General features: G+C 45.0%; 1 protein-coding gene across 7 annotated transcripts in view; it reads right to left on the bottom strand.

Moving 5' to 3' along the window:
- SH3D19 (SH3 domain containing 19) overlaps window positions 1-15,061 on the bottom strand; it is a 151,810-nt gene that overhangs the window by 48,177 nt on the left and 88,572 nt on the right. The window lies entirely within an intron of this gene.

Here is a 15,061-nt window from a genome sequence, read left to right as displayed (position 1 = left end):
TCAGCCTTCAATGAACTCAAAAGTAGTCTTTACCTCATTAATTCTGTAGTTCTTGTGATGACATCAGGATCATGAAGACACCATAAGCAGTGCTTTTTCCAAGGTCTAGGAGCTCTTGAGCTCAGGGGACACCAGCCCTAATGGGACTACATCTATTCACTGCTGTTGCCACAGTCCATTCACATGTCTTCTCCTCTGGGACCCAACCAGCAAAGATGCCAGAGAGGAGCAGAAATGTGAGTGGAGGCTGCTTTTACTTCTCCTCGATCCTGTTCCTGCTGGTACTATGCCAACATTTCTCATGTATGTGTGTGTTTTAACTATTCACCAGTGATTCATTAGAAAAGAAAATGCATTCAAAAATTATCACATTTATGGTAGTGAGACTTATAATCATGTGCTTCTAGAAAACTCTGGAAGGGACAACAACAGAGACATTATATGAAAAATTCCTTCCCCACAGAGACGCATCTGGCAACTTCGTTGTATAGTTTTTCTTGTATAGTGAAGACACTGTTGGCCAGTAGTGCAATCTATGTGACTCACAGACAGAGGTTTTGCAGAGAAAAGGAAACCTGAAGTAAATGAGTTAACTTGAGCAACAGTGAGTGCCAGAGTTGTCAAGGCCAGCAGGTGGTTGGCAAGGGCAACTGCTCTGATAAGAGCAGCTCTCGCAGAAGCTCTAGTGTGGGGGAAAAGTTGTATGGAGAGAGGACTGCGTTTGAAACTTATTGTCAGTAAAAGACTCTTACAAAGAACTTTGCCTGGCCTGGATTATTTCTGGTTCTGCACAGCTCCAGAGTCGCTTCTCTGGACCGTACCGACGCACACGCGCCAACAGGGGTTATGGGCCCAGCTTATGGTCCAAAGTAAGAGGTTCTGGTGCTGTTTGGATCCGTGGTTGCAGAGGAAAGAAGCAGCAAGAAAGAGGCAAGTAAAGAGTGGACAACATGGCTATAAACCTGTCATCCGGGATGCCGATGGAGAGATTGAATGCGGTTAATTACTCCAGTTGGAAATGGAGAATGAAAGCAGTTCTGGTCAAAGAAGATTTATTTGACGTGGTGGAAAATCCCCCTCCGGCCGCTCCATCAGCAGCGTGGACAAAGAAAGACGAGAAAGCGAAGTCTTTTATTACTCTGGGGCTGTCTGATACACAATTGTTGCTAGTGAGTAATGAGCCGACATCTCATCAAATGTGGGAAAAGCTAAGAGCCGCTCATGTGCAGCAAACCGCAGGAAGCCGGCTTTGTTTAGCGCGAAAACTATATCAGATGCGTTTTACTGATGAAATGACTATGAGTGAGCATCTTGCTGAATTTCGTCGATTATTTGGAGATCTTCAAGATAGAGGAGTGAATCACAGTGACATTCAAATGGTTTATATACTGTTATCTTCATTTGATCAAAAATGGGACACTTTGGTTACTAGTATGGAGACGTTGCCAGATGGAACTTTAACTCTGGACTTTGTAGAGCACAAACTGCTACAGGAATGGAACAGAAGACAAGAAAGTAAAAGGACTGAGTTCAAAGAGGCTGAAGCTGCTCAACAAAAGTATCCAAGAAACAGGCAAGAAAATAAAATATGTTATTTTTGTGGGTCCCGAGGACATATACAAAAACAGTGTTTGAGTAAGAAAAGAAGAAACAGGGACTATGGATGGCAGAAATCCAGTGTGAACTTTATTACTGAGGAGGACAATAAAACACTTAACTATAAATGGCTTCTAGATAGCGGGGGCGTCAAACTGCCTAATTACGGATGCAAGCCTGTTTTACACTTCAAAGCCTGTTCAAGAGAAGATTTATCTAGCTGACGGATCGTCACGGGACGCGATTGCAAAGGGGACGATCAGGTTGAGTAATCCAAGAACAATATTAACAAATGTACTTTTGGTTCCTGATTTAAAATGTAACATTCTTTCAATAAGAAAACTAACTCAGATAGGTTGTAAAGTATATTTTGAAGGAAATAGATGCATTGTGCAGAAAGGTGATGAGATATGTATGAAGGGGAAATTGCAGGACTCAATGTTTATGGTACAGAGTGAGCATGATGAACCAACATGTGCCTGGATAGGAGTAAATAAAAACATACACGAAAATTGCATACATGAGTGGCACAGAAGATTAGGGCACGCAAATTTTGAGAAAATGAAGAACACCCCAAAGCATAGTAAAGATTTAAAACTAACACATTGTGAGCATGTGGATGAATGCGATGCATGCTATAAAGCAAAAATGACAGTGGCTCCCATAAATAAGAGCAATGAAAGCACTACTACTGAACCTTACCAACTTATTCATGTGGATTTGGCAGGACCTCTCCAGTGTTCAAAAGGAGGGGCAAGATTCTACTTAGTGATTGTTGATGATTTTTCCAGATTTACACATGTGTTTTTGTTGAAAAAGAAAAGTGAAGCAGAGGAGAAATTACGTGCATTTATACAGAGAACAGAGACACAATATGGGGTTGTTATTAAAAATATAAAATCAGACCAGGGAGGTGAATTTACAAGTAATTCATTGAGAACATATTTAGAAAAGAAAGGAATAATTCAAAGTCTCACTGCTCCTTTCTCACCATCATCCAATGGAACTGCAGAGAGAAGGAACAGGTCTCTGCAGGATTCAATGAGAGCCATGCTGGCGGATGCAGAAATGAATAATACCTATTGGGGTGAATGTATTTTATATACTGCTTACATACAAAACCGCCTTGTACACAGAATAATAGGAATGTCTCCCTATGAGAAGCTGACAGGGAGAAAGCCCAGGCTGACACACATAGAGCGTTTTGGAGCAAAATGCTGGGTGCATGTTTCTAAACAGAAAAGACATGGAAAATTGGCCCCAAGAGCTCAGGCAGGTCGTGTTTTGGGTTTTCAGAATTCGTATTATAGAATCTGGGTACCTGCAAAGCAACAGGTAGTACTTAGCAGAAGCATAAAGGTAGTAGACCAACCGTGGAAAAGTAGTCAAACAGTAGTGCTTGATGATGCAAACAAACAGGAAGCAGCAGCTATTCCTTTTGGTCCTCAAATACCCTTAAGAGCTGCGTTAACTGATCTAATTAAGGGTGGCAAACGTAATATTAAAAGACTGAGAAGTGAGGACATAATAAAGCAAGATACAGAAGTACCCGGAACAAGTGCAGGGACAAGTGCAGGAACAAGTGCAGGATCAGATGCAGGAACAATTAAAGATGAGAGTGATGAAGCAATGGAAACTGACAATGTCAGACGTTCTACAAGATCAACGAAAGGAAAACCACCACATAGATTCACATTTAATGTAACACAAAACCAGGATGAGACAGATGAATATTTATTTATTTATTTATTATTTCAATTTATATACCGCCCTTAGCAGAATAGCTCTCAGGGCGGTGAACAAACAAGATAAAATACAATATATCATAGTAAAAAATCACAAAAACATGTACAAACAAACAACAGAAGCACAACAAAAACAAATATCCTTTAGAGTGGGAAAAAGAAGGGCCAATAGACAAAGAAACTATGGATTTAATGTGGAAATTCTGTATTGAAGAATGCAAAGTGTAAATGAATTTGAGAAAAATAAAGTTAATGCTGAATAAATTGTATGAATAAAGAAACAAAACTGAAATGGAAATAGAGACTGTAATGAGAATGAGTAATGAGAAACAAAATGATGTGTATATATATATATGTATATTGAAATTGTATTGTATAACTGAAAATAAGATAAATGTATTTTGTGTTCTGTGAGTCCCAGGTGGGGGCTGTTGGCCAGTAGTGCAATCTATGTGACTCACAGACAGAGGTTTTGCAGAGAAAAGGAAACCTGAAGTAAACGGGTTAACTTGAGCAACAGTGAGTGCCAGAGTTGTCAAGGCCAGCAGGTGGTTGGCAAGGGCAACTGCTCTGATAAGAGCAGCTCTCGCAGAAGCTCTAGTGTGGGGGAAAAGTTGTATGGAGAGAGGACTGCGTTTGAAACTTATTGTCAGTAAAAGACTCTTACAAAGAACTTTGCCTGGCCTGGATTATTTCTAGTTCTGCACAGCTCCAGAGTCGCTTCTCTGGACCGTACCGATGCACACGCGCCAACAGACACAGCTCTTTACCCGGGCCTTTGACACCTGATTAAAGACAGATTATACAGCCACGAGAGTGGCTGTATACTATAGTCAGTAGGGATTTTTCGCGTTCTACCATGTTAAATGAAAATACCCCCTCACACCCCTTTCTGGTGCTTTCTATAGTTCCAATTCAAAACAAAAACTTACAAGGCTTATACTGTTGGATTCAGAATCGCTTGCCCTACAACTCTAGAAGTTTTCTTGGTGATACACAACCCCCCCACGGAGAATCCACAGGTTAAAGTGAAAAACGGGAGGAAAAAAAACTAGAAGCCGTTTGGACTTTTTTTTCTTGAAATTGACAATCTGTTGTCCTTGATTACAACTCAGAGATGACTCTAAGGTATCCCTAATGAATTGCCCGAGCTTGCCCCAAACACAGGACTTCATCTGAAGTAGGTTTAAATTTAAAAAAACAGCATGGTTTATTTTTAATTAATTTTTTTAAATATGCATTGTAGTGGGTGATAACGTACTGCATGCGTAGAAGAGTTCTTTCGGTTTCACTCTCCCTCTCCCTCCCCCTCCACTTCCAGTTACTTGGAGGAAGCAGGGGAAGTCTGCTCCTGTGATTAGTGGGCAACAGACATGTGACTCACACCAGCCTTCTGCTGAGCTTGCTCTGTGTGAGGAAGCAAGAGAGAGAAAATGGCCGATGGAGGGAGAAAGCAGCAGCAGAATGGAGGTGAGTGGGAGAGAGTCAAAAAAATGGGGGGGAGCTTTGAAGGACTCTGCATTTTTTAAAAACTCTACTCAGAAGTAAGTCCCATTGAGTGCAGTGGGGCTTACTCCCAGGTAAGTGGAGCGGTGCTTCTGTGTGCTAGCAGTGAGCTTGAGGGAAGGCAGGTGGTAAAATGTCTACTCAGAAGTAAATCTCACTGAGTTCAGTGGGGCTTACTCCCGGGTAAGTGGAGCGGTGCTTTTGTGTACTAGCAGTGAGCTTGAGGGAAGGCAGGTGGTAAAATGTCTACTCAGAAGTAAATCTCACTGAGTTCAGTGGGGCTTACTCCCAGGTAAGTGGAGCAGTGCTTTTGTGTGCTAGCAGTGAGCTTGAGGGAAGGAAGGTGGTAAAATGTCTACTCAGAAGTAAATCTCACTGAGTTCAGTGGGGCTTACTCCCAGGTAAGTGGAGCAATGTTTTTGTGTGCTAGCAATGAGCTTCAGGGAAGGAAGGAGGGAAATTGTCTACTCAGAAGTAAATCCCATTGAGTTTAGTGGGGCTTACTCCCAGGTAAGTGGAGCAGAGCTTCTGAATAGACTTTTAAAAAATTGCCAAGGTCCTTCAAAGCTCCCCCCCCCATTTTTTGACTCTTTTCTTCCCTCAAGCTAGATTCAGCAAGTGGGGAAGGCAGGCAGTGGGAGAGAGCGTGGGTGGGGGCAGGGCGATTGAGCCAATGGAAAGGGCAGGCTGTGGGAGACAGCGGGGGGGGGGTGTAACAAAAAACACACACACATCACCAGAAGTAAATTCCACTGAGTTTATTGCAGCTTACTCCTGAAGTAAAAGTGAACATAGAATTACAGCCTTTAACTTCTAAATTCAGTCCTTTCCTTTAAATACTAGGTGATTTATCAATAAATATTATAAAATTTATGTCTGTTAAATGTTCAGTGTGTCATCATGTGACTCTTACTGTTGCTTGTTAAACACCTGCTCTTCAGGATAGTGCCACAAATAGATTCCAAAAAGTCTGCTTTAAACTTCCTCCAACCCCCCTGTGGCATGTAATGAATGTAATGAATGTTCCAGTTTGTCTGCATCCTTCTTGAAGTGCGGAGACCAGAACTGGATGCAGTATTCAAGATGAGCCCTAACCAGTGCTGAAAAGAGCGGAATTAATACTTCACACGATTTGGAAACTATACTTCCGTTAATGCAGCCTAAAATTCCATTTGCATTTTTTGCAGCCACATCACACTATTGGCTCATATTCCGCTTGTGATCAATGACAATTCCAAGATCCTTCTTGCAAGTATCCCCCATCTTATAACTGTGCATTTGATTTCTTTTTCCCAAGTGTAGAACTTTGCATTTATTCTGGTTGAATTTCATTCTGTTGTTTTCAGCCCAATGCTCCAGCCTATCAAGGTCCCTTTGTTTGTCTTCCACGGTATTCACAAGGTTTTCCATTTGGAAAGGAAAGGGGCTTCACCTCTGCCCAGTGCCCACCCACCCAATATCCTCCCCTCCCCCTCCTCTTCCCCTCCCTGCCCCTCCCCTGGGTCAGTGTTGAACTATGAACTGGGAGACCGGGGTTCGAATCCCCACACAGCCATGAAGCTGACTGGGTGACCTTGGGCCAGTCACTGCCTCTCAGCGTCAGAGGAAGGCAATGGTAAAACCACCTCTGAATACCATTTACCATGAAAACCCTATTCAAAGGGTCACCATTAGTCTGGTCGACTTGAAGGCAGTCCATTTCCACATATGATTACATAGAAATAAATCCCACTGAACTCAAGAAGTATGCAAATGATCAAACCCAACCTCCCTTCTCCTCCCTCCTATCCTCTCCCTCTTGCCCCTTTGCCCCTCCCTCCCCATTCCCATCCCCTTCCAATCCCCTCCTCCCCTTCCTCCTCTCCATGGTCAGTTTTACCTATCTTAAGCATGATTGCATGGAAGTAAATACCACTGAACTCTATAAGCATGCAAATGATCGAACCTGCCCTCCTCTCCTCCTTCCTCCAATATACTCCTTCCCCCCCTTTTTCCCATGGTCAGTTTTTCCTATCCTAGCCATGATTGCATAGGAGTAAATCCCATTGAACTAAATATGCATGCAAATGATCAGACCTGCTTTTCCTCTCTTTCTCCTCTCCTCTCCCTTCCTCCTCCCATCCTCCTTCTTCCTCCTCTCCTGCCCACTCCAGCCCTCCCTCCCTCCCCACCTGGTCAGTTTTACCTATCCTAAGCATGATTGCACAGGCGTAAATCGCACTGAATTCAATAAACATGCAAATGATCAAACCTGTCCTCCACCCCTCCCCCTACTTCCAGCTCCCATCCCCCTCCTCCCCTCTGTGTTTCCTCCCCTCCCTCCTCCTCCCTCCCCATCCTCTGTGGTCCGTTTCACCTATCCTAAGCATGATTGCAGGGTAACAAATCCCATTGAACTCAATAAACATGCAAATGATCAATCCATTCTCAGCAAACTTGCACAGGACAGGATCCCATTTCTTACCTCCCGGATTAAAAAGCAGGAAAATTCACTAATAGGCAAAAAACCTTGCGGTTTAAGGATGTACCTATAGCCCACAGCTATTTCTATCAAACTTTAAAAAGCAGGAAAATTGGGCAGCTATAGTGAATGCACCAGGGGAGCAGGAGACCTGAACTCCTCTCTGAGATATTGGACTGCCCTACAAATTGGTCAAAATGCAAACACCATTTGGGTTGGTCTTTCACAGTCCAATCCACTTCCTGTGTAGCTTGGAAGAATTTGATAACATGTGCCTCTGAGCATAGGGTGAGTGGTGGCAGGTACAGAGTGGTCTATAGGTACATTCTTAAACCGCAAGGTTTTTTGCCTATTAGTGAATATAGATATAGATGACCCCCTCTAGGATGCACACCTTAATGGTGAGGGGTTTTGAAAGTGATGAAGACTCTAAGAGCAATGCCATCAGGGGTCTAGACCGAGAGGCTAGACTCCTAGCAGGGGCACCCAAGGCACAATGGTCAAAGCTGAGACACCAGACTAAGATGCATCTAAACTCAGAGGAAGGCAATGGTAAACCACCTCTGAATATCTCTTACCACGAAAACCCTATGAACAGAGTATCCAAAATGCAACACAAGATAGTGCTGGAAGATGAGACCCCCAGGTCAGAAGGCACTCACCAAGCTACTGGGGAAGAAGAAAGGACAAGTATGAGTAGTGCTGTGAATAATGACACAGCTGGGTCAAAGCCAAAAGGAAGCCCCAGAGGCTGATGCGCACAGATGCGAAAGGAGAATCCGGAGTTGTACAATGCACACAATAGGAACATGGAATGTGAGAACCATGAACCAAGGAAAGTTAGAAATTGTCAAGCAAGAAATGGAACGTATCAACATTACAATATGCAGCGTGGGTGAATTAAAATGAATGGGAATGTGGCATTTTCAATCAGGCAACTACAAAATATTTTATGCAGAAAATGAGAAATCAAGAAGAAACGGGGTTGCTTTAATAGTGAGAAGTGATGTAGCAAAAGCAATTAGGAGCTACAACGCAAGGTCTGAGTGAGTGATATCAATGAGATCAAATGGGAAACTTAACATAACCATCATCCAAGTCTGCACTCCAACTGCAAATGCAGAAGAAGAAGAATTGGAGAGATTTTATGCAGAAGTACAGGAGGAAGTTGATCACACACCAAAACAAGATGTGCTGATAATCATGGGGGACTGGAATGCAAAAGTAGGGAACAGAGAAGAACTAGGAATTGTGGGGAAATGGGGCTTAGGAGACAGAAATGAGGCAGGAGAAGTCAATAATTTGTCTGTGAAGTCAATAATTTGTTTCTTGCAAACACATTTTTTGAGCAACCGAAAAGACGACTGTACACGTAGACATCACCAGATGGTCAATATAGGAATCAAATTGATTATAATAATAATAATAATAATTATTATTATTATTATTATTATTATTATTATTATTATTATTATTATTATTATTATTATTATTGTTAGTCACCTATCTGTCCGACTGAACAGACACTCTAGGTGACTTACATAGAATAAAATATACAGTATACAATATACAATCAACACAATCAACACATTCATCAGATTAATCTAACATCAAAAACAGTAATTAAAAGATCAAGAAAAAACTAATCCACCCCAACGTTCTTATAGGCCTGCCTGAATAGCCAGGTCTTTAAAGCTCGGTGGAAACTCATCAGGGAGGAGGCATGTCGGAGATCGTAAGGGAGAGAATGCCAGAGGGTGGGGGCCACAAATGAAAACGCTCTCTCTCTGGTCCGCACCAGCCTAGCTGTTTTGACTGGTGGGACTGAGAGGAGGTCCTGTGTGGCTGATCTTGTAAGGCGGCCTAATTGGTGATATTGGAGGCGGTCCTTCAGATAAACTGGGCCGAAACCGTATAGGGTTTTAAAGGTCAACACCAACACCTTGAATTGGGCCCGGTAAACAACTGGTAACCAGTGTAGATCTACCAACACCAGGGTGATGTGATCCTGGCGGCGGCTATGCTTAATCAAGCGTGCTGCCGCATTCTGTACCAGCTGCAGTTTCCGGACCGTTTTCAAGGGTAACCCCACATAGAGCGCATTACAATAGTCTAAGCGAGAGGAGACCAGGGCATGTATCACTCGTGGGAGCAGATGTACAGGAAGGTAGGGTCGCAGCCTCTGTATCAGATGTAATTGATACCAAGCTGCCCGGCTCACTGCCGAAACCTGAGCCTCCATGGACAGCTGGGAGTCAAGAATGACCCCTAGGCTGCGGACCTGGCCCTTTAGGGGTAATCTCACCCCATTAAGTACCAAGTCGATATCTCACAACCTTCTCTTGTCACCCACGAGCAACACCTCGGTCTTATCGGGGTTCAGCTTCAGCCTATTTTCACCCATCCATCCACTTACGGACTCCAGACACTTGGACATGGTCTTCACAGCCAACTCTGGTGAAGATTTAAATGAGAGATAGAGCTGAGTGTCATCCGCATATTGGTGACACTGCAGCCCAAATCTCCTGATGATGGCTCCCAGCGGCTTCACATAGATGTTAAATAGCATGGGGGAGAGGATAGAACCCTGTGGTACTCCACAATTCAGAGGCCAAGGGTCTGAAACCTCATCCCCCAATGCCACCCGTTGGTACCTGCCTGAGAGATAGGAATGGAACCACCGTAAAACAGTGCCCCCTATTCCCAATCCCTCAAGGCGATTTAACAAGATACCGTGGTCAACGGTATCAAAAGCCGCTGAGACATCCAGGAGGACGAGGAAGGTATATTCACCCCTATCCAACGCCCTCCTCATATCATCTACCAGGGCGACCAAAGCTGTTTCAGTTCCATGTCCAGTCCTGAAGCCCGATTGGAAAGGATCTAAATAATTTGCTTCATCCAAGTGTGTCTGTAGTTGCTTGGCCACCACTCGCTCTATCACCTTGCCCAAGAATTGTAAGTTGGAGACTGGGCGAAAGTTATTCAGCACTTGGGGATCCAAGGAGGGCTTTTTCAAGATGGGCTTAATCACTGCCTCCTTGAGGGCTGATGGCATTGCACCCTCTTTCAAGGATGCATTTACCACTGCCTTGATCCCTTCGCCCAGTCTCTCTCTGCAGCTCATGATGAGCCACGAAGGGCAAGGATCCAGCAGACAGGTGGTTGGCTTCACAGTAAAGAGCACCTTGTCCACTTCCTCAGTGAGGAGAGGCTGAAACCGATCCCAACGGACCGGAGTGCAACTGGCCGACTCTGGCCCACCTCCTGTATCCACGGTGTACGGAATCGTGCTCTTCAGGCGCTCAATTTTATTGGCAAAGTGTTTAGCAAATATGTCACAGGAGGCTTTAGAATGCTCCATGGGTTCCTGAGCAACTGGACTGACCAGGCTTCGGATCACTTGGAACAACCTCCTGGGACAACACTCTGCCGACACAATAGAGGCAGCAAAGAATTGCCTCTTCGTTGCCTTTGTTGCCACTTGGTAGGCTGCTATTGCTGCTCTAACCAGTGTCCGATCATCTTCAGTGCGAGATTTCCGCCACCGGTGCTCTAGTCGTCTCACCTCCTGTCTCAGACCCCGCAACCGTGGCGTGTACCAGGGTGCTGTCTGAGTTCTATTCAGGGGAAGAGGATGTTTTGGAGCCACCCGGTCTACCGCCCCAGCGATCTCCCTGTTCCATTCCCCCACCAGGGTTTCAACCGGGTGTCCTTCAGTCAGCTCCAAATCCCCCAGCGCATCCAGGAATCCTTTAGATTCCATTAGGCGTCTGGGGCGGACCGTCCTAATGGCTCCTTGACCTCTGCGGAGGGTGTGCGGCATTGAGAGGTCTATATTCACCAGATAGTGATCTGACAATGACACGGGGTTAGAAGAAACAACCCCCATTTTCAGAGCACTTCCCTCCCCAGCCGAGACAAACACAAGGTCAAGAGCATGACCGGCTACATGGGTGGGCCCTATATTACTAAGGTGCAGTTCCCAAGAAGTCATGGTTTCAATGAAATCCCGAGGGGCTCCCGTGAGAACGGCCTCAGCATGCACATTGAAGTCCCCCAAAACCAATAGGTTGGGGGAGAGCAATCGCACAGCCGAGACCATCTCGAGCACCTCGGCCAGGGAGTCTGCTGTGCAGCGGGGTGGGCGGTACACAAGTAGAATCCCTAAACTGCCCTTTGGGCCCAACCTCCAGTACATGCCATCGATAAACTTGGTCTCGTGGAGTGGGGGGTCTGGTGAAAACCAAAGACCCTCGATATATAACTGCCACACCCCCTCCCCGCCTACCAGTCCTTGGCTGCTGTGCGTATCGGAAACCAGCTGGACACATGGCCTCAAGTATGGGAACTGAGGCCTCGTCCAGCCAGGTCTCCGTAATACATACCAGGTCTGTGTCCTCATCCAGGATCATACTGTGGATGAGAGAAGTCTCCTGCACCGCAGACCTGGCGTTACATAACAGCAGTCGAAGATTGGATGGAGTCCTGCATCCCCCAGTTATCTTCTGGTTGTGGACAGGCCTGGAACAAGGGATGGGTATAACGTATCTACCCCTTGTTCCCCTAAGTTGGCGTGGCCTGCCACCACCCCTCCAGGATCTGCCGCCTAGCCGTTTAATGTAGTGGCTCCCCACTCCTCCCACAACTTCAATCTGCACATGTCCTTCCCCCTGTCCGCCGGTCAGGCAGGCCCCTCACCCCCAATAAATTTAATTAAAATAGTCCGCGTCTCTCCTGCTCCACACTGTGAGGCTGGTTTGCCTACAGCCAAAAGGTCTCCAAAAGCCAAAAGTCTCTGCCTTCCTGCCTCTCGTCGCTCTCGGGTCTCCACAAGGACTCTTCCCGTCTTGCACAACTGTTATCTCCACTTCCTCGCCGCCTCTTCCATACGACCAGCAGCTCCGTCTCCTCCTCCCGGACCACGACTCGGCTCCCCTGTGCCACACCCGCTGCCGGCCGCTTCCCTGCCGAACAACAGCATCCCAACGCCAAGGGGACACCACCCCCACCAAGAGGCAGTCAGGCAACGGCAGGAAGCGCAATCCACAGCAGCGGCGATGGACAACCGCAGTGACGGCGGCAAGAAAAACACAAGCCGCAACGGAAACACAGGCCGCGGTGGCGACGATGGAAGGCCGCAGCGGCGGCGCCAGCGGAGAAAGCACGGCCGCGGCAGGGAGCCATAATGGCCGCGGCAGAGAGCACAGGCCCCGGAAGAAAACAGGCCGCAAGGACGACAACGGCGGCGATGGGAGAACATGGGCCGTAGCGGGAACACAAGCGAGAATGGGGCGGCAGGAACACAGGGCACAACGGCGGCGGCAACAGAGGGGCAAGCCACAGCAGGGAGCGGCAACGGCAAACAAGGAACAAGTCTCGCAACGCCGGCAACGGATGGTAAGTCATGCACGCTCCTTATCTGTGATGTTCTTACCGTTGGCGTTCTTTCTGCCCACACTTCCTCATCCACCTCACCTCACCAGTTACAAGAGGACGGCAAGGGGTGGCCAGGTGGAATAAAATAGAATAAAAATAGGGGGAGGGAAAGGCGCTTACTTACGCACATTCCATTTGAACCCCGCAAGATGTTAAAGATGTTAAAAATATATATGGCGGCGGAGCTCTAAACATTGCATCCTTCTCCTACGCCGCCAGGTATGATCTATATAATTGGTAACAGAAGATGGAGAAGTTCCATACTTTCAGCAAAAACAAGACCAAGAGCAGACTGCAGAACAGATCATGAACTGGTCGTATCGAAAATCAGAGTAAAGCTAAAGAAGAAGAACAAAGCAATCATAATGCCAAAATACAATTTAAGTAACATCCCAGAAGAATATAAAGATCAAATAAGGAACAAGTTTGAGGCTTTAAACTTAGTTGACAGAGAACCAGAAGAACTATGGAGTGAAGCAAGAGACATTATCAGGGAAGAATGCAAAAAAACAATACCTCTAGTTAAAAAGAGAGAAAGATCTCAATGGATGACTGAAGAAACTCTTCAAATGGTTAAAGAGAGAAGGAAAGCAAAAGTAAAAGGCAATAGAAACACGATCAGAACCCTAAATGCAACAATACAGTGACTAGTACGTAGGGACAAAGAGAACTATTACAATAGTTATTATATAGAAATAGAAGAGGACAACAAAAAGGGAAGAACAACAGCCCTATTCCAAAAGATTAGAGAAATGAAAGGAAAATTTAAACCACGAGTAGGGATGTTGAATAATCAACAGGGAAACACACTGACTGACAGAGATGAAATAAAAGGAAGATGGAAGCAATACACTGAAGAACTCTATAAAAGAGATGCCAGGATGACAGATTCATTCATGGAGGAACCATATGATGAAGAACCAGAAATTTTAGAATGTGAGGTAAAAGCTGCTCTTAAAATACTTGGAAGAAACAAATCACCAGAAACAGATGGCATACCAATAGAGTTGCTACAAGCTATTGAGACTGGATTTGTCCAAATTTTGACAAAAATTTGTCAAGAAATATGTAAAACTAAACAACGCCCCACAGACTAGAAGTGTTCAATATATATCCCAATTCCAAAGAAAGGGGATCCGAGGGAATGCAGTAATTATCGAACTATTGCCTTAATATCCCATGCAAGTAAAGTAATGCTCAAGATTCTACAACAAAGGCTCTAACCATATATGGAGAGAGCAGGGCTGTGGAGTCGGAGTCGTGGAGTCGGAGTCAGAAGCAATTTTGGGTGGAGTTGGAGTCGGAGTCGGCAGAAAAGTACCGACTCCGACTTCAAAATAAATTTTGATTGACAAATTTTTTAAAATATAAATTCAAAATGTCAAAGAAGCTTCCCATGAAGTCAGCTGTAGTTGAGCATTTCACCATAACTCAAGATGGAAAACATTTTGTGTGTCAGTGTATGACACAGGACCCAGATGAAGACAAATGCGGTGATGCCAAGATCAGCGCATATTCAGGCAGCGATAAAAATGCTCCTTTGAGAGCTTCCAATTTAAAAAGACATTTACAGCCCTTTCCAGGGCTGTGGAGTTGGAAGCAATTTTGGGTGGAGTCGGAGTCAGAGTTGGAGTCGAACAGTAGAAAAATAGAGGAGTCGGAGTCGAAGGTTTGGCGTACCGACTCCACAGCCCTGAGAGTGAGAAATGCCAGATGTCCAAGCTGGATTTAGAAAGGCAAGAGGCACCAGAGATCATATTGCAAACATACGTTGGATAATGGAATGGACCAAGGAATTTCAGAAGAAAATCACCCTGTGCTTTATAGATTACAGCAAAGCCTTTGACTGTGCAGATCATGAAAAACTATGGAGGGCTTTAAAAGAAATGGGAGTGCGCAACCTATACTCTGGACAAGAGGCTACTGTAAGGACAGAATATGGAGAAACCGATTGGTTCCCCATCGGAAAGGGTGTGAGACAGGGGTGTATTTTATCACCCTATTTGTTTAATCTGTACACAGAACATGTCATACGGAAAGCGGGATTGGACCAAGATGAAGGAGGTATGAAAATTGGAGGGAGAAATATCAATAATTTAAGATATGCAGACGATACCATACTACTAGCAGAAACCAGTAAAGATTTGAAACGAATTCTCATGAAAGTTAAAGAGGAAAGCACAAAAGCAGGACTACAGCTGAACATCAAGAAGATCAAAGTAATGACAACAGAAGATTTATGTAACTTTCAAGTTGACAATGGGGACACTGATCTTGTCAAGAATTATCAATACCTCGGCACAGTCATTAATCA

This window comes from Rhineura floridana, chromosome 9, assembly GCF_030035675.1.
Source record: "Rhineura floridana isolate rRhiFlo1 chromosome 9, rRhiFlo1.hap2, whole genome shotgun sequence".
NCBI classification, from domain to species: Eukaryota; Metazoa; Chordata; class Lepidosauria; order Squamata; family Rhineuridae; genus Rhineura; species Rhineura floridana.
This window is presented reverse-complemented; position numbering and strand designations above follow the sequence as displayed.